Consider the following 20,166-nt stretch of genomic DNA (forward strand, 5'->3'; position numbering starts at 1 on the left):
GCAGATTTTGCCAGATCGCAGTTTCAGACGGCCCATAGTGGCACATCACGGTATGAGCAGCCTGCCGGGATCTCGGGGTCAACAGCCCACTACCTCCATTTTGCAGATGTTTTTTGGGGGGTACACTATGCTCTTTTACCTCTTCTTATGGCTGTTTATTAGAGCTGTGTCATATGTCTTTCAATGGAGCAGCTTCCTTGTGCCTGCCACCCTCAGATATACATAGAGACCACCACTTGCCTTGCTGCAAGATTAACGAGTCAGCAACAGGATTAGTAGCTGCCACACAACTAGGGGTGGGCGAGTATCACATTTTTCGACTCAAAACAGGATCTGAATGCTCGCCCTTAGACAGTAAGAGTTAAGGTAATGGTTCTAATCACAGACACCTGTGGAGGTGACTAAAGAGGGGATGCAAACCAGATTGACCTAATTTGTGGTTTGAACCATGGCAAACAGTTTAAACTCTAGAGAAGTGTATTTTTCAAAGAAATATGAATTGATTCAATCTGAATATTCCCAAAATTAAAAGAAACAAAATAGATTCAATGAAAATAGAAAATTGTAACAAATGCTTCAACCATATCGACCTGTTGGCTAGAATCAGGTTCAAATCTTTCACAGGCCTTGCAAATTCTTGAAAATCCCACTAGACCTGCAGGGTGAGTTCCGTAGTTTACATACTCAACCTAAGACAAATGCACTTGCCCCAAGGTGACTGGTGACAAAATATGTAGCAGTGGTTTTCGCAAAATGGTGCATGTCGCCATAAGCACAATTCATATTTGGTGCAATGCTGTCAAGCATATACCGTGAAACTTGTAATTGCCATTTACTGCAAACAAAGTGTGTTTGCAGTAAATGAAAAATACATTTCCAACATCCCCATACTCGCCAGCAAGGTCGGGAAGCATGCAAGTTGTACTCGCCCTTCATAAAAATGACTTGCCCATGCTAGTGGGCCAGTAGATTTCGAGTTTCAGCCACAAATGGTTCCAATTATTAGAACTGATTCTACCTCCATATTGATAAGATTTGGTGGAGGTCACCCTCCTTTCCCTGACAAGAACTGTTGAGGAAAATGCCCTTTTGGAAATATGTGTGGTGAAGTATGAACAAAATGTTAAATAGCTACTGAAGAGAAGACTCTGATCAAGATAACTCTTTTGGCAGCATGACTGCCAGGAAAATAACTGCACAAAAATTATCTACTAATTCCCAGAGAACTGTGTTGACTGCAGATATTTAATGTAATTCAAAGTAATAGGCACTTATACTTATATTGTGCCACTTACCATCATAGTGGTCACCCGTTCCAGAGGATCGACTGAATGGTTACTACTTTTTGTGCTGCCCCTTGGTTTCCCAGAACACGGTCTGTGGTGGAAAGATGATTGGGTGCCTTTGGAGTGAGTTGGGGAAAGTGGGAGAAGGAAGCACACCGAAGGAATAAGGCAAGGGAAGGCAATTGCAGGTGGAAGGGGTTGATGGGGGGTGTATTTGTTTAAGGATGGGCGAGCATGAATGCAATTCTCTAGTTCCGAGAGGAACCTCAGAAAATTAGCAGTACAGGACTGTGACGCCGCCATTTTTAAAGAGATGCTCTGAGATGGAGAGAGGCAGGTTATGTGATAGGTTTGAGATGTGCACACGCAGTCTAATTTCGTTTGGAGCCCTGTTGGATTGGATGTATTAGTACAAAAACAGCATTAGAGCCAACAATTTGGAAGACTTATCCTGATGGAACATAATAATGGAATAATACCACCTATGGTGGGAGCAGAATAACTGGCATAATGTGCACTCTTATGGGGCATAATTACGGCCACAATAACACAAATGTTAATAGTGGATTTGAGGGCAGTGTCCAAGGAAGATCTAGCCATTCCCACCCCTAAAGCATACGATATGGGGAAGCTGGAAGATGTGCCTAGGAAAGGGGGCCACCCCAACAGCTCAGCAGAGGACAGAGCTCAGCACTGTAGGCAATGATTTAGATCATGTGTCAGTCAAGCCGTCTAACAGAGGAAGGCTGAATGAGAAAGGCTATTGAGTCTGCTGGGCCTCGTGCTCATGTTGGCGGGTGGCCAAGCGACTGCATGGTGCAAAGGAGCGATTTCCAAAAGGGGGGCAGTGGGTCTCGGTGATCGCATGTGCAGGGATGGAGTTGCAGTACTAATCGAAGTCATTGCTGGTGCTCTATAGCGTGCAATATGTGCAGAAAAACCCCAGCTGCAGAAGAAAGTCCTTGGATGTAAGGAAAACCATCAGATGTCCACTCATTCTAAACAAATCATTTAGCTTATGGAGAACAGTACTGGAGCCAGAGAAGGATGTTCAGTACCAAGTAAAGCGCACTGCACCCACACAATATTCGGAGACTACAATGTTGATCAGTTCCTAAACTACTCCTAAACGAAAGGGAAAGTGTGTTTATAATGTTGCTTTGCATTTGGTAATCTATTTCTGCTGAGCTCATCCTCCCTCTGTCCTGCCCCTGCCCTGCTGTATGCTACGCTGCCATGAATTGGAGCTTTAAAGAGAAAACAAATATTATGTTGCCCTACATGTATATGGTCATAGGAATAGCACAGGGTTCTCATCGAGTCACACAATTGGCAGCATATTGCATTACTGGCAGGCTTCAGAGTTGGCACAAGAGCGCAGTTTCAGTCGTCAAGTATGGATAGCACTAAAAGTCACACCGACATCTTTTTTGGTTGTGTTAGTTACACATTTAGCCCATGCCACAAAGGACACAGAAACGAGTAAATCCATGTGTTTGCACAGCGCACTGGCAAGTTTACCAGCTGAAGCCTGCCTATTTATTTATTTATTTTAATTTATATAAACCGCCACACAGCCATGGGCCTCAGAGCGCACATTGTGGCCCACAGAGCGCTTATACATTTCTCTTCTGAGATTGCTTACCCTCTCCTTCGTGGACGTGGTGTTTTCTCCAAAGTTATTGCTCGTTTCCCAGATTGAGATGCTGGTAAACTGGCATCAGAATGGGCACGAAGGCTTCAGCTCATGCCGGACAGTGTTGATCTGAAAACAAACATGAAAATCGGATGTCAACATAAAGTCTGTGTTAGAAGGCCCAAGAAATGCACCTCTACGACTTGTTTGAGAAATTAACATGCACACAAGGACCCCATTCTCTCCAGAAAATGCTATACAGCAGAGATCTCTGCCCCCTTCGCCAGCAGCACACTTTTCGTGCTAAGAGAGCCGTCCTCTCATGCCGAGCATAAGGGGTGTCTGCCTTTGCCCCACATTGCAAGAGCACATGCATTGGTTATTAATGACTCTCCATAAAGCAGCTCAGTGTGTCCCTAGAGATTTGAGGGGAAAGTCTCGCGATGTTTGGTGTTGGAACATTCTTTCCGGTACCCATTTTTTCACTTTCTCAAATAAAAGTCACTTCTGGCAGGATATACACAGTTAACGCTCTAATGGCGATGCCAAAATAAACAAAACGTACACAGACTGTACTTGGTACATCTTTATTTGGACAGCAAGTATTATTCATGAAACGGAGCATGAAAATGCACAGTTGAAAGAGCAATGGATGAAGTGTAACACCAGAAAACATTAGAAGGAAGACAGAAAAGCAAGAAGAGAAAGGAAGAACGAATGAAAGCGAGCAGGAAAGCAAGCAAGCAAGCAAGCGAGAACGCAATCAAGCGAGCAAGGAAGCAGGAACACAAGTGAAAGAAACGAAGAAAGAAATGTTCCAGAGAGAGACAAAGGCAAAGTGAAAAAGGAGTTAGGAAGAGAAGAAAAGAGAAAAAATAAAGATGTATGGTAACAAGGCTGCTAGAATTTTGAAGCTGGAAAATGGCAAATTCATATTGAAAGAATAAAGGAAAATAAACTAAAAAGGAGGTACATTTTGAACGAATACACCGAGAGGTAAACGACTAGTGACTTCATGAACAGTGAATTTTGCCATCCAGATGTTTCCAGTTGCACAACACTAAAGTAAACCATGGAAAGCAATGTTTTCAGCAACATTTTCTAAAGCAGCAGATGCTTTCCATAAAGCAGAAACTGCAGTCAGGGTTCTTAGAGTCTGCCACCAATGATTCCCTCCGAGCTGGCTCAGACCACAAGAACGGCTTGGCTCCCTGCAAGAAACAAGGGCTCCACCGCCCAGTGGCTAGGACTCCCGCCTGGCTCAAAAAGGGGTCTTCAAGCCGGGAGAAGTTACATTCAGAACGCTTTCTTTTATTGTAAAAAGGAGATACCTTCCTTCATCTGGTGCCTCTCTCCTTGGCACGTTCTGAGTGCTGTGTGACACACTTTGGCCATATGCCACTTGGATTCCTGCAGATTGAGGAAACGCGGGAAGAGTATGATGGCACAAGCAGCCAAGGCAGCAATGCTATCGGACATCCGGCTGACGGAACTCACGTCACTTGCTGAAACAAATAACATTTTGAATTTGGCCCACTTGGGCGTGCACTGTGGCATTGCCCCTTTAAGGGACGCGCACACGACAGCGTGACATTGCACGCTGCAGCGTGCATTATAAATAAAGGGGGCGTTCCCGGCCGGGACAGTGCGACCGGGAAGCCCGAGCAGAGCAGACGTGTTCATGTCTGTCTGTTGATGCTTGGGGGCTTACGGGCATCACGAGGGGGGTCACGACAGACTCCCAACAGTGGCGACAAGGTCGGTGCAATGCCTGGGTCCGGTCGTGAAAGTTGCTTCAATTTTTCTTCCTGAAACAGAGATTTCTGAGGATTTTCGTTTCACGTTGTAGGCCGTGCAGAAACCACGCGCAGGCGGCCATTTTGTATTTCGGGCCGTGGACACTCACAGAGCTCCGGTTAGGTCTGTTAGAGGCATCCAGGCCCAATGTTTGGAAAAACTGTTTGCAGGCAGTTATACCTGCACATCTATGCCCAGATTTTTAATTTTTTGATTTCTGGGCCTCCTACGTCGAGTGAAGGCGAGGTGAAGGGGTGAGATGACTAGGCCTGCTTAGCCCAAAACCTCCATGGCTCAATTTTTGGAACATCTATGCCTGCTCACAGCGCTGCTGCAGCTGAGGACTTCCACCTTCATCATCCTCTTCATCATCATACCTGTGGGTGTGGAATTCTGCCACTCATCTTCATCATCACCACCAGGTTTGGACTTGTGTTGCCTGTGTGTGCCAGGATTGGTGGCAAGTGGTTCCCAGGAGGGGACTGAACTGTGGTGTTGGGAGTGAGTTGAGGCCCCCAAAAGCCACGCTGGGGGGTGCCTGTGCGCTCTATCCCATGAATGTGCCTGGTGACCAGGACGGTGGGCAGCCTGCAGACCTACAGCAACCTCAAGTGCAGCCACAACTTCAGGCGCCCCTTCAAGCCCCGCAGTTACCTCATGCTCCACCAGGGGCACAACCAGCTGTGCAACAGCCCCCTCCAGCCATGGCGCAAATGCGGGCCCGGCGGCCCTGCAGCCCATCCCCGAGTTTGATGTCTTGGGCCCACCATCCAGCCTGGGGCCGAGATGGAAAAGGTGGGTGGACCGTCTAGATATGTACTTTAGAGCAACAATGGAAACAGACGATGACAGCAAGCTTGTCACCATGCTGTATGCGGCTGGACCTGCGGTGCAGGACATTTTTGAATCTCTCCACACAGCTGACGGCACCTTTACAGCTGCAAAGACTGCTCTTCAGGCTCACTTTCTGCCCCTCGCCAATGCTGACTATGAGAGGTTTGTGATGTTGTCGGCTTGGCAGAAGGAGGAGGAGATGTTAGACACCTTTTATGGTCACCTCAAACGCCTATCCATCGCATGTGCATGGGGTGATGCGGATGACATGATCCGAACTATGCTCATTCAGGCATGCTCATCTGGCAAACTGAGACGGCAGGTGTTGAGAGAGCCAGGTATCACGCTCGCTCGCATTCTCGAGCTAGGACGCTGCCATGAGGTGTCAGAAGCCCGGGCGTCCAGGATGGAGGCTGGCTCACACCCGGTGAAGACTGAGGAGGTATGTGCCATGTGGCAGAGGTGTCAGAAGACCTGGATCTGGCCTCCGTGACAGGGGCGGAAGAGCCGGTGAGTCGTGCCAGAAGTGTGGGTATGACTTATCCCACCCTGCCGAATGTCCTGCGGCTGGAAGAACTTGTGGATGGTGTGGTCTTGCGGATCACTATTTCCGGGTGTGTAAGGCAGCCCTGCCTGTGATGGTGCCCAGAGGCCCGGTTCGGTCCGGGTTCCTTCGTCAAAGTCGCCCCCCGAATGTGGCCTAGGTTGACCAGGGCGAAGAGGGTTCCCCAGTAGAAGAGGAAGAAGAGGAGGAGGAAGAGAACATCATCTTTGTGTCGAGTGTGGGGGTCCTCAAATCAAAGAACAGACGCCAGCCGAGGTGTGTGGTGGAGGTTAACAAGTCACTGGTCCCAGTACTCGTAGACACGGGTGCCTCGGTCAATGTGATGGCCCGTGGACATTATGATGCTATGGACACACCTCACAGGTTGGTGAGCCCGAAGGCTTGCATCTTTGCTTTTGGGGGCTCGGAACCTATTCCGCTCGACGGTGCCTTTGTAGCAAAAGTGGAACATGATGGCTCGCAAATCACCGCCCGCTTCTACGTCACGCCAGTGAGTACGAACACTCTCCTGAGTTGCGCTGCAGCTGAGGCTCTCGGCATTGTCAGCTTTGCTTATTCCGTATATCTCAAAGACATCAACGATCTCTTGGACAAGTATTCCACCCTGTTCCATGGAATTGGACAAATGATTGGTGACCTGGTGAGGCTTCACATCGACGAGTCAGTGCAGCCCATAGCCCTGAAGCATCGGAGGGTGCCTTTTCATCTTCGGGAGCAAGTGGACAAAGAGTTGGACAATCTCGTGAACGTAGACATCATCGAGAAGGTGGAGGGTCCGACTCCGTAGGTGTCCCCAATTGTTGTGGCAAGAAAGCCCAATCAGCCTGACTCCGTCCGCATATGTGACGACATGAGGCTACCCAACAAGGCAATCAAGCGGGAGAGAAATCTTACCCCAACCATCGACGACATCATTGCGGAGGTGCAGGGTGCTCAGTTTTTCTCCAAATTGGACCTCCGGGCCGGCTACAATCAGGTCGTCCTACACCCAGAGACGAGATATATAACCACATTAACCACCCACCGCGGACTCTACCGCTATAAGAGACTCAGTTTTGGCATGTCATCGGCGGCAGAGGTGTTTCAGAACATCATCCGAGGCGCCCTCGCTGACCTGGAGGGCGTCTTAAACATTAGCGATGACATTCTAGTGTTTGCCAGAACTGAGGTGGATCAACTGCGCAAGCTAGCAAGGACTTTTGAAAGGCTACAATCACTCGGCCTCACGCTCCACAGGGAGAAATGTGAATTCCTGCGCCCATCCATTGAATTCTTCCGTTTCGTCTTCAAGGAGGGATGGGTGTCCCCAGATCCAAGAAAGGTTCAGGACATTAAGAAGGCCCAACCGCCTGAGTCGGTGTCTGATGTGAGGAGTTTCCTTGGCATGGTAACCTGTGGACGTTTCATTCAGAACCTGGCCTCAAGATCTGAGCCCCTGAGAGCCCTTACAGAGAAGGATACCACCTGGCAGTGGGGCCCCCTCGAGCAGGCGGCCTTTGACGATATGAAAAGCAAACTCACGGCGGAGGATACCATGGCGTTCTTTGACCCCTCCCTGCTCTCAGAAATCATCATGGATGCCAGCCCGTTTGGCCTGGGGGCCGTGTTGACACAAGTTGATCGGGGTGGTGGTGTCCGCCTGGTGGCGTATGCCAGTAAAGCGCTGTCCCACACCGAACAGCGGTACTCATGAATTGAATGTGAGGCCTTGGCTGTGCTTTGGACCTAATATAAGGTCAGATTTCAGCCGGGCAGAAGAGACCAAGACGTATTGTTTCTTTTACTCACACTTTCTTAGTGTGCCCTTCTTTTCCAATGACATGGGACATTGTATTTTCTAGATAGTGTTCACGCGCACAAATTACTAACCCACATCCCATGTCACAAATATTACTCTCCAGTGAATATCTAACTATGTCCATGATTTTATGACACTATGGTTTGTAATGCAAAGTAATTATGCAAAGTAACCTTTGAACTACTGCATAAAAAAAGAAAATAAACAGCTTACAATAACAAGCTAAATGAAAAATTAAAAATTCGTTCCATATACTGTTTGAGTTATATGTTTAGTACCAGCTATCATGTTAGTTTGCTTAATGGTTGCCCAGAATGACATGTGCTCCCATTAGGGTCAATATAAATCAGTGTACTCCTAACTAGTTGCGTACACCCCTTAGACTCACAGAGGGGAGGACAACCCCCTTGTTACAGCTTGGCTGTGCTTTAGGGCTGCCGGCACTTCAGACTATGTACTGGGCTGCCCAGTGACTGTCGTAACGGACCACAAGCCCCTGCTTCCAATTCTGGCGGGGTCCTCATCCAAACCACCTGCGAGGATAGAGTGATGGATGCTCGCCCTCCTGGAATACAGGGTTACTCTCGTATATCGGCTAGGGGTGAACAATGCAGTGGACTATTTGTCCAGGCATCCAGGCGTGACCGGAGGGGAGGAACAGGACACATGTACCAAGGAGGCGGACACCACGTTCGCATGGTGGTGGAAGCGGCTACCCCCAATGCCATGCCACTCGAAGATCTGGAGGCAGCGGCTGACGAGTGCTTCCAAATCTTGAAACACGCTATGCAACAGGGCTCATGGAAGACGGTGCTGGAGTCCCTGGCCGGGCGCACACAAGATGCCAAGATAGGGCTGGAGCAACTGTGGAAGGTGCGGGAGGAGTTGTCATTCTCCGCTTCCGGTCTTCTGCTGAGAGGCGACCGGATAGTCGTCCCCCAATCCGAGATCAAGGAAGTGATCACTCTGGCCCATCATGGACACCAAGGCGCCGCAAAGACCAAGGCCCGGCTGCGCCTCAAGGTGTGCTTCCCGGAGTTGGAGTGGAAGGTTGACAACTTTATTGCTGCCTGTGTCTGGCGTCAGGCAGCGTCCCCTCTGTAAAGAGAGCCGGCGATTGAGGCCATGCCCCGGGGCACGAGGCCCTGGGAAGTGGTACATGCGGACTTTGGATCCACCACGCTGGGCACCCACTTCCTAGTCATCGTGGATGAGTACTAGAGTTTGTGGACTCGGTGGCCTTTGAGCATGTGGTGGTGGACGTCAAGAAGTTGTTTGCTGCCCACGGATTCCCCCACACCTTGTGCTCCGACAACGGGGTGCAGTTCCAAAGCAAGCGGTTCTCGGAGCTGATGGAGGGGTGCGGGGCACAACACAGGAAAATCACCCCCCTCTGGCCGTGGGCGAATGGAGAGGCCGAGAGACTGATGAGGGCACTAAACAAGACCTTCAGGATAGCCCAGGGCCTGGGACAATGTCTGCAGCGGGCCCTTTACCAGTTCTTGCGGGTGTATCGCACTACCCCCCATGCGTCCACAGGAGTGGTGCCGGCTGAGGCCCTGTTCAAACGGTGCCCCCGAGGGCTGCTGCCAGAGGTGGGGGAGAAGGAGCCCGGGGTCATTGACGACCAGCAAGAGGAGATCGATCGCCGGCTGCGGATCGAACAGGAGAATGCCAGGAGAGGACTCCGCCCGCAGCGTCTGGAGCCGGGAGATGAGATGCTTATCAGGAACAGACACCCCATGGATGGAAAGCTCTCTCTCCCCTACAAACCCAAGCAACTTGATGTGGTGGCCGTCAAGGGGTCTATGGTGACGCCTCGGACGGGCGGTCGGCCGTCACCCGGAATGTAAGCTTCTTTAAGAAGCTAGGGGACCCCATAACTGAGCCTCTCCTCGAACTGGACCGGATGGAAGTGCCTAACGATGGTGGAGGACAACCCTCCATGCCCGTGTCCCCCACCCGGGGAGGTAAGCGGGAGGTACCCCCAGAGGCCTGGGCGAGGGAAACCCGCTTACCTCAGCGATTATGTGTTGGGACATGTTTCAAGAGTGGCCCGTAGGCCAATAACATTATTTAAGGGGATCCAGGGTGGCTGTGAATAAAGGGGTGTGTGGGGGATTTGACGTTTATGTTGAAATGTTATTTAGTGATTATGTAGACTAGTAAAGTATTGTTGTTTGTCCTCATGGAAAAGGAGGAGTGTAGCGTTGCCCATTTAAGGGACGAGCACACGGCGGCGTGACATTGCATGCCGCAACGTGCATTATAAATAAAGGGAGCGTTCCCAGCCGCGACAGTGCGACCGGGAAGCCCGAGCAGAGCAGAGGTGTCCGTGTCTGTCTGTTGATGCTTGGGGGCTTACAGGCATCCCGAGTGGGGGTCACCACAGACTCCCAACATGCACTACCATACTGGTCAGAGATCCGCAGCACAGTCAAAGCCAATGATACGCACTGAGAGATTCAGCGGGCTAATCAGAATCCAAAATCGCAAGAGAGGTTTGGTAGCCATATAAATGGACCACTTCACTGCGTGTTCTCGGTGGATTTGATTGGCTGCTAGAAGAAATGGCGCAGACCTGAGAGTTTGGCCGGTGGCCAATGGGAGCATTTCTCGTGGATATTTGTTTTATCGTATTCCCTGTTTCTAACATTATTTGGTGTACAATGTTTGTTTTGAGAAGTTCCTTAAATACAGACACCCCACTTATGAAACCCTTTGTGATGGTTTTTTACCTCATTCCAATCCCCCCAAAAAAATATCTTTCTAAAGCGTTGCTACACCCATTGACTTTTTTTAAAATATCACTGAACTTTCCAAAACAAATTAAGCCTTTATTAGAAACGTAAGAGGTGGGCCAATCGCCACAAGATACACTTGAGTGAAACGAATGAAGACACTTAGTAAAAGAAGCAGGTATATAAAGTAGGAAAACCAAAGAGAAGTATCCTGCACAAACTAAGGTGTTAACGACATTGACTTGCTGTACTGAGTCCCGGTGATTTTGAATAGAGTAGACACATCATAAGATTGAGCAGACATGGGAAACCATTAGTTCTGGAATAAAACAGATCTGCTCGTTCTGATGAAGGCCATGAACAAAATGCAGCAATGAGTCTGTTAGCTCATTATGGGCCGAAACAGTGCGTCAACTTTTTCTTTCTTGGACGCAAAAGCATGGTCCAACTGTGTATAAACTGCTATTAATTTGTTATATGCTGTTAATGTTAAAGGATGAATACACTGCACACTATCACAACCGTAGTGATTCCCTGGCGCTCTGGCGGATCTGAAAGAAAGAGGTTGGGGGGTCGATTAGGGTATGTTAGTAGGGCAAATTTTGGATATTTATGCTGAATGAATTAGGGGACTAGATGTCATTGAATATATATTGGTGTCTATATGTAGAACATTGGTTGTTTGTCCCATGTAATTGGTTTTCAGAAAAGATCAAAACATTTTTTTTTAAAAACGTTGGTATATTAATAAATATTTTTTGTAAACAATTATTGGGCCTCATTACGAGTCACCCGGTATGGAAATAACGGTGGCTGTAAACCCGCCGCCACTGTTGTTTCCATACCGAGTGATCTCGAGTCCTGCAGGCGGAGGTGTCATTCCCGCCAGGTCTGACATGGCGGGTTTAACATCGCCCGCCTGCAGGCGTATGTGGAGACACCAGCACCATCATGAGATGGTGCCAGTGTTTCCATGATCCCCATTCCCATTGAGTCCTATGGGAATGGGGATTTACCAAATTCCGCCTCCGAATTCCCAGGTCACCGGGGTGGTAATGCCCCAGTAATTCCGGGAATCACAGAGGCGGAATGGTAATAGGAGTCCGGCGGTAACCCGCCGGAATTTCCGGCACGGTTACCGCCGGACTCGTAATGAGGCCCATTGTGTCTACCCACCTGATTGATGCGGATTCCTTCCAATTGGAAAATTGGTTTGTTGGTTGGGATTATACTCTGTATGAGCGTCAGTTATATATGCATTTTCTTTTTTTTTTGTTAAATCCATCTAGGCCCCTTGAATGAGAAAGGTGCAGTGGCTGGTGCAGAATGTTTTGAATTGGATACTGTGTTTGACTGGAAGGGTCCAGAGTGCTGGTGTGATTTGTTGCCATCTTTTCGGTCTCAGCAGGACTCTGGTTGCAGCATTGCGTGCTCTCTGGAGCTGCCTCAATAGGTAGTCTGCAAGTTCTAGGTAGTGGTCACATGTGTGGTGTTGTAACCTGGGGCACTGACTTCATGTTTTCCTGGGGGGTGCCGGTGCCCGTAAAAATAAAAAGTACCATTTAAAGTATAGGGACATTTACGCAAGATGGCCTTTCCCGGGGGGTCCCTGAGCCCCGGAGCACCCGTGTACTCAGCGCCCCTGGTTGTATCACGTGATGGGAGAGGGAAGCTCCACATGATTAGAGGAAGGGGAGGAGAAAGCTTAAATAAAGACTGCACATGCGCCAGATGTGGGCAGTGCAAGTGTGACACCAGGCACAAGTGTCCGTGTTTTCTGTGTGAAGGCAGTTGACAGGCCGATTGCCCCCACCCTCACTGGTGGGCCCTGATACTATGATATCACAACTGGCATTATATACATCACAATAGTCCAAGATTGAAGTTTGCAAAACGTCTTTCTCAGCAGGGATGGTAATCAAGGCATAAAATCCTGACTGCAGTTGAAAGGGAGGCTGCCTGTTGAACATATATTAATTTTGTCTTACGCACTAGACTGACACATTTCTGGCCGATTATCAACAATAATAAAAGGAACCAGGGCTGGAAAAGAGGCTACTGCCTGACGGAGTTCCTGCCACTCACCTTGATGCAGTTAAGTTTGCCTCTTTGCCAGGTAATTTCTAGACTCTAGTGGCGTTTTGGAGAAGGATGGTGTGACCACAGAAGATGGCTTTCCGTAAATTTGCAGGACCAAGAGCCCGATAAATACGTGCACTTCTTCTATGGAACTGCCCTGCTATCAGGGCGGACTGGCCTATCGACCGTTTGGCCACTGGCCGAACGTGTTTGGACTTCGGAATGGCTTTGGGCTAGTTTTGTAAGCCACCATGGAGCGGCTTTTATAAGCACCGACAACATCCATCCACAGGTTCTTGACAAAGTCAAGTAATGTTGCCTACCTCCGGGCCGGATGGATGCATTCATGTGCACAGGGACATTCATTAAAGAATGTTAACACTGAGTTACTAAGTGTTCATTTTACTTTGATGAATGCACCACAAAAACACGAGGCAGTGTGTGCCTCAGCTATCCGTCGGCGTGATGCCAGCCAGAACACAGCAGTGGCTTCCTGCAGGCCAGGAGGCAATCCCACCCTCACTCAGCTGCTCTTTCTCATTAAGAACAACCAACCAGGGGGGAGATGGGCACCCGAAGTGGAAAGTAAGCCACCCCTTTCCCCTGCTCTGCCTATCTTTCTCAGTTGCACTGCATGTTGCCTTTACCATCACGTTTTCTCATTTTTCCCCTTGCCTTCCTCATTGAGCAGATGCTACTCCTCTCCCCCCTTCCACCTTCATCGCCCGGCTCACGGCCTGCCTACTCTCCTCCTCCTGCTCCGAGATGGCTTTATTGCACACCCCTCATGAGCCCCCTCTACAGAATACTTCTTTCCTTCTCCACAACACATGCCGCTGTCCCAGCAGAGCCAGGCTTGGTAGCGGCCAGAGCCGCTTTGCCCCTGTAAGCTGGGCCCCCTCATCAAGCACATCCCCCACCCTCTCACTCGCAGCAGCAAGAGTAGTATATGAACACGAGGAATGTGGTTTTAGGGTATTGACAAGCCCATCCTTAGCCTGTTTGGGTATAGTGTTTGGCAAAATGCATTACTCTCATACTGGGGGCGACCATATTTGTTGTAAAATGTTTGCATGGTGTTACGCATGGGCCTTCAGAGAAAATTGGCTGTGTTGTGTCTTATCTATTTGTTATGTGCTGGCTGGTACCTTGTATATTTTGGGTGGATATGTTGACTCAGTATGTACTTGCTGGCCATGGTGTGGGTGTGAACCTGCAGGCATAATTTGCCATGGTCCTCATTTCCCTGCGCTCAGCACTACTGTTGAGATCCTGGTGCTCTTCTGCACTTTCAAGCACTCAGGGCCACAGTGTCACTTATCCATAGGGGAGTGTTGGGTGGAGGTTGGTTCCAGCCGCCCCATCATTTGGGGCATGTAGCTGTGTCCCCCCTTGTATGTTGTATCTGGCGCTGCATATTTACAAATGGGGCGGTCGGTGGTGTGACCCAATGCATTCAGGGATTTGTGGTTTATTCAGAGACGTTAGCTGTGGGACAGGAATGTGATTATGGTTGATCCTTGCATCGTACGTTAATAAAGGTGGTTTCTCCTTCGTTACAAAAGGGGGCCAGATAAAAAAAAAAAAAAAAAAAGATGGCTGTTATTTAGATCTCAACAAAAGATAGAACAATGCGAACAACGGGCAGTTACTTACCACCCTAGGCACGCACCAGGTACACACTCAACAGGATGTCCTGCAGTTTCAGTGTCGGACCACATTCTGGAGAGTTTATTTAGGGGTCGGACTAAATTGAAACGTGTACCGCAGTAGTGACGCCACAAGGTTCAGATCTACAACGCCCACCGCTGGAGAAAGGGGGCTGACTGTACAAGGAACATTTCTGAAATGAGTTTAATTACGCCCCAGTTCTCTACTCAAACAAACTGGTCAATTAGAAAGGAGAGAACGTGCTTGTCATGTCTCCTGCTGTCAGTTGTTTCATTGTCTATACATGCTCCAGCTATATGTTGCAGGCCGGGCCTGGGATTACACCTGCTTATTTCAGAACGCTGGGAGCGAAGTGGAAATGTTAAGCACCGCCCTCCGGGAGAATATAACACCACCACAGGTCGGTCTATCCTAAATACGGATAGGGTCAGGGCAGCACCCTCAGGCTCGTGCATGGCTTTGCTGGATTTGCTTTTCATCTTTAATTTCATCCGAAATTCTTAAAATGAGTAGCCTTACAGTGGGTAAAACAGGAATAGGATTTCTAAAATATTAGTGCCTCTGCAAAACCAGTCGCAGTGCAGCAGAGCCAGTCAAATGGGAAGAATGCAATTCTCAGACGTACTTACCGTTCAGCATATTAGAACAGCAACTGGGACTGGCTCAGTCCCTGCCCTAACAGCCCTTGGCCCATTTTATGTCAGTAAATATTCCCTTAGTAGGTAGAACTGGAGTATGTACAGGTCTGCTTCTTACTCTTTATCCAGGCATGCCGTAAAATGAGCTCACAGAGTCATCCGCAGACATCTTTGTTCATACTAAAGATCAATTGTGCAAGGGTTTAGGCCGTGCTGCGCAAATGCAGTTATCTAATTTTCGGGGAAATGGTGAATACTAATTAAAAACCGCATTCACTTCAGCCAACAGCTCCAGAAACCTGTGGGTGCATTCCTCATAGCTGGCTTCAATGCAAGTAGTTAGTTTGGTGAGTTAAGACACTAGCATTAAAGGCCAGTGCTTATCTGGTACTTTCAGGGAGGACTGTGGTAACCAGGAGTTAACAAGTTCAAATTTCTGCTGATAGTTCAGTGGCGTGTAATATCTTTGTTCGTGCTATATACATTCCGTGCCGGTTAGGTTTCAAAACCCTGTACAACAGCTCAGAGAGTAAAGGTACTAGCAGATGTGAACTTTGCGCAGCTTACGTGTCGTAGGTCCCGTACTAGTAAAGTTACTCACCAAATTAAGACACCAGCTGAAGAGACCTTGATTGACACAGGTCCCATGCTTAGTAGAGCATAGTGGGTTGAGAGAATGCAGCAGTAACGTGTACAAAATTAGATGATCAAAGTAACATACCCAGTAAGTTAAAAGAGTAAAGAGGAAGGCCAGGGACGTCATTTCACCAAAATACCTGGGGTAGCGGAAACTACATCACACGACCCTTGACCCCTGATATCATAGGAAGTGATGCCATTTGACCCCACCCCGAAGTGATATCACGGGAAGCGAAGGAACACGACCTTTCAATCATTGACAAAACAGGAAGTGGCATCACATAGCATTGTACATTACGAAAAATATGGTTACAATATCACTATAATGTGATGTACATTTCATACAAGAATGGATTGCCATATGCATCGTTAAGATAAGTGTGTATAGGCCCATATTACCAAATTACTGTGAATGCAAGCAGATGTCCATGACCAAATGATAATGATAGCACTTGCGCTTTACATAGAAAAAATATACAACCAATATGACCCAACCTGGTTTGGTACTCTCGACTTCAGAAGGATTAAAGGATGAATTGAGGCGTTTAAGAACAGACTAAATCAGTGACTCACCCCCTGAAGTGTGGCTGAAATAAACCTTTAATGAGTCTAGCAATTATTGTATAGAATTCCATAAAGATACATTATTTGGTATTCCTATTCTTTCTGATTTAGGGTTAGTGCTGAAAGTGTTAGACTTGTGGCACTCAGGTTGTTATTTTTCTTCTTTTTTTGTAAGGGGCCTGAACAAGAAAGTCAGCCACTCCAGAACCCAAATGCCACATGGTGCTGGCCACAGCACAGGAGCTTGCAATTAAAAAAAAAAACAGTTTTTTTGGTTTTTATTTTAGAGGTCGCAAGGGAGACCACATAGGTCGCAAGAGAGACCGCAGAGGTCGCAGTTGCGACCTCTGGCGACCCCTAAATGACATCCCTGAGGAAGGCGCAAGTGGAGGCTTGAGCAGTAATTGAGTCAAATCAGTGCCAGAGGGCAGTAGAGAGATGTATTGGAATGGTTGATTCATATATTCATGCATACCTTCATTCATACACACAAACATACACTCATGCTGTCAGTCATGCAAATGTGCCTTCATTCATAGTTGTATGGTGATGAAAAGATAGAGAGCCATGCACAGTGGTGTACAAATAAGTTTGTTCTTCCACATTTCTTGTAAGTTGTTGAGAGTAAAACATAATTGGCAGGGTGGAAGTGTGGAAGCGTGGGAGCTGGGGGTTCTTGTCCCACCAGGTGTGGACAGCACTAAAGTCCAGTTCAGAGAACTCAGACCCCTTTACTGTTTGCAAAAGGTATTTTTGACATAGGAAGGAAGGAACTACTTGCTCCTCCTATTTTATTCTAATATATAGACTAGCAGGTTGAGCGCTCGTTGTTGCTGCTGCGATCTATCTTTATGTGTGATCTGCAGGTAGCAGGCCAACTCAGTCTTTCATTAATCTGATGTTGATAAATGAGTACCAATTTCAGTTGGGAATAATTGTATGTAAATATGTTCTATGTACAGTGCTTTAGCAAACGTGCTGTACCCAAAACAAATCATTATCAAATGCCAGGGCCATGGCTACTGCCTGGTTTACCTGGATGGGTCGTTCACAAATTCAGTACTCGCCTACTGTTGTGGCTCACGGTGGAGCCTGCCTGCACTTCACAAGCTCAAATCGTGCACAAGCCCATTCGGCCTGTCATCTTTTGATGCGATTCACGGATGCGGATTTGAGGGCCACTTTTTTTGAGGCGAGGGTTGGGGTACTTTCTTTTTTTAGGTTCCCGGGCCCATTTTTTGTCCCAGTCTGACCCTGCCTGCTATGCAGAATAGTCTACGAAAACAAAACTAAGCTTGTCTTGGAACACAAAGACTCAGACGCCAAAAACGGTCTACGAAGCGGGTGTCACAAGGGCAGTGCATGCTTCCTACATCAGCCCCAAGCCTTGGACTGGTCTTTAGGATAATTGGGCAATGCCCGATGGGCCAACATAACTGACCACGGGGCTGGTATTATGAACCAATGTGGACCAGTTCTAGGAATGCACTCTGTGTTAAAAGCTTACCTTGCTTTAAAATTCATAATATGATGCAATTTCCCCCAGAAACAAAAATGTGTTCCAGTACTACTCAGTTGGAAGTAAATATATAACTTGCTAGATTTGATTTTGCAGGTCATTAGTTTTGGATCTTTGGTAGTGTGTCACCTATACGCTGAAACTATTGCCTAAGTGTACAGCTGGGGAAAAATGGCATGGGAAGAGGGGCACAAAACTTGAAGGTGTGGTTTGTTTATTTACCCACCCATTGACTGCTCACGGCCATGCTAATTCCTATGGCCATTCCCACCCACTTCCTGCCCCTCCCCTGCTGATAACACACCCTCATGGGATTTAGGCACAAGCATTACCAAGCCTTACCATCCTTACAATCAAACGTTGTGATCTAAGTGCCTGCCAGTGTTTTTCCAAAGCAGTCTTCTGAGAGTTAATGACTTAATTGGAGCTGTAAATGGTGTCATAAAAATGCCTTAACCAAGTCTACCTTAGGCCACTCAATTTATACGCATTAGGGATGTCCTTCACTGAAATCCATTTAAAAACAAACATTGGCAAAGCCAACAGTTTTGGCTTGCGTCAGTATTAGGCATTTGCCAGGCACTGCTATTGTATGCCTAGGTACTTGCACCATTTTACACCTGCTAGCACCAATGACCAGTTAATACCACTATGTTAGTGCCTGGGAAATGCCTTTGCCATGCCTACAAAAAAGCCAAAAGTGTTCACCCAGCCTATTTTTTTTTTCGGCCATGGTAATCCTGTCAGTCCCACTCTCACTCACGACAGGGGAAACGAGAATAGCTGAGAGAGCAGTGGTGCAGCACCAAAGGGCAGATCGGACTCTAGCTGAAAAGTTGGGCTATGTTGACTCAACCTGGCTGACCGACAGAGCCATGGCTGGACAGAACAGAACATGGCACCTGGGCTTTGCGTGTAACAAAGACCCTGCAATTACTAACATAAAGCATTTAATTGTTGGCACCTGCATTCATGTGCATACATGTTTAGGCAATTGAAATTGTGATGGCTTAATTCTTCGGTTTCTGCCAGTCTCATGGTGAGATGGGTCCCCTAACCCAAGAGGGAGACCCACACCTTCAGCAGGCCTGTAGCTACAACAAAGAAATCTGAATTTACAGCAAATTCCAAGATGGATGCCGCCTAGCCTCGGTGCACACCAGGTTCCCAGGCTGCCCTGGGCCTGCAGCACCCCGATTGGGGCCTGTCCGAATGTGAAGGAGCCAACCCCCTGAGCCGGCAGCTGAAGCCGGCCTCCACTGAAGGCCAACACTGAAGGCCTAATTCTTCAGTCTCTGCCGGTCTCAGCTATGTTGACCGCAAGGTTACACATGCTGCACAAAAGGTACTGTCCACCCCTGCCATTGCCCCCTGGGCACAAACCCACATTGACTATATAACACCTTCCTAATGTAACTGTTGCATAACATTAATGTTTCATATGTAAATGGTATAGCTACATTGCCCACAGAATGCGATTGTAGAATGCTAACTAGTATGCCACCTATTGATGATTGTTTTTCTGACCATAGTAAATATGTGCCGCGCACTAGCTGTGTCGGTTTTGCTTGCAATGCCCTGCCTTCTAAGTCTCTAGCTCTAGCAAAATATAACATTGTATTAGGCAAACACCCCGGTTTACCTTGTTATCCACTCACCTCTAAGTTTCCACCAATACGCCCCCACTACTCCATTGCATCTCATCACCCACCCCTTAGAACAGGTGTGTACAGATGCACATTGGATACAGGCCCCGAAAGCATGCCTATTGTACACGAAAATCAATGCTGCTCCAGACAAGTGTAACAATTGCTTCTGTACTCAGCATGACATACCATGCATCCAAAATGCACTCCCAAAGCAGCCAAACCAGGAAGCACGCTACCCAATCCTTGCTTGCATGCTCAAAGCTACTGCAGCATCAGAGAAAGCTTTGCCGCCCACGGACCGCGCTGTCCCTCATATCTTACACCAAGTGCATGCGAAGCAAAGCAAACTATTCGTACGGGTGTTATGCCACCCTTCAAACCAGCTGCCGCCACCAGTACCTTTCTGCCGTCAGTGTTAGGACACCCCCCACCATAGTGGACATATACACTCTCATACTCTCGAAGGCAGTGAACACTACAGCCCCCTAGCCTATCACAAATCCACAAAAGTCAGACACTCTAATTCTTGGTTTACCCCTAACCTACTTGAACTGTGCTCCATAAGCGAGACGGCCAGCTAATATGCCAAAAAGACCCAACCGACGCTCACAAAAATAACTTCAATAAAATTGCCAAACTACTAATCTGCCACCATTGCTGCGAAATCTAACTCTTTCAACTCTAGAATAAGCAACGCAAACTCTGATGTAAAAGAAATGTTCAATATTCTCTGAGAACATGAGGCTCCTG

The 20,166-nt window shown here is 47.8% G+C and overlaps 1 protein-coding gene across 1 annotated transcript in view; it reads right to left on the bottom strand.

Moving 5' to 3' along the window:
* The window catches only part of TSPAN18 (tetraspanin 18), a 466,236-nt gene that overhangs the window by 238,105 nt on the left and 207,965 nt on the right, over nucleotides 1-20,166 (bottom strand). Inside the window, exon 3 of the mRNA XM_069623309.1 lies at nucleotides 2,932-3,051. The gene's annotated coding sequence lies outside the window, so the exon portion shown is untranslated. The remainder of the gene's footprint in view (nucleotides 1-2,931; nucleotides 3,052-20,166) is intronic.

This window comes from Ambystoma mexicanum, chromosome 11 (assembly GCF_040938575.1).
Source record: "Ambystoma mexicanum isolate Mex_15411 chromosome 11, UKY_AmexF1_1, whole genome shotgun sequence".
In the NCBI taxonomy this organism is placed as follows: Eukaryota; Metazoa; Chordata; class Amphibia; order Caudata; family Ambystomatidae; genus Ambystoma; species Ambystoma mexicanum.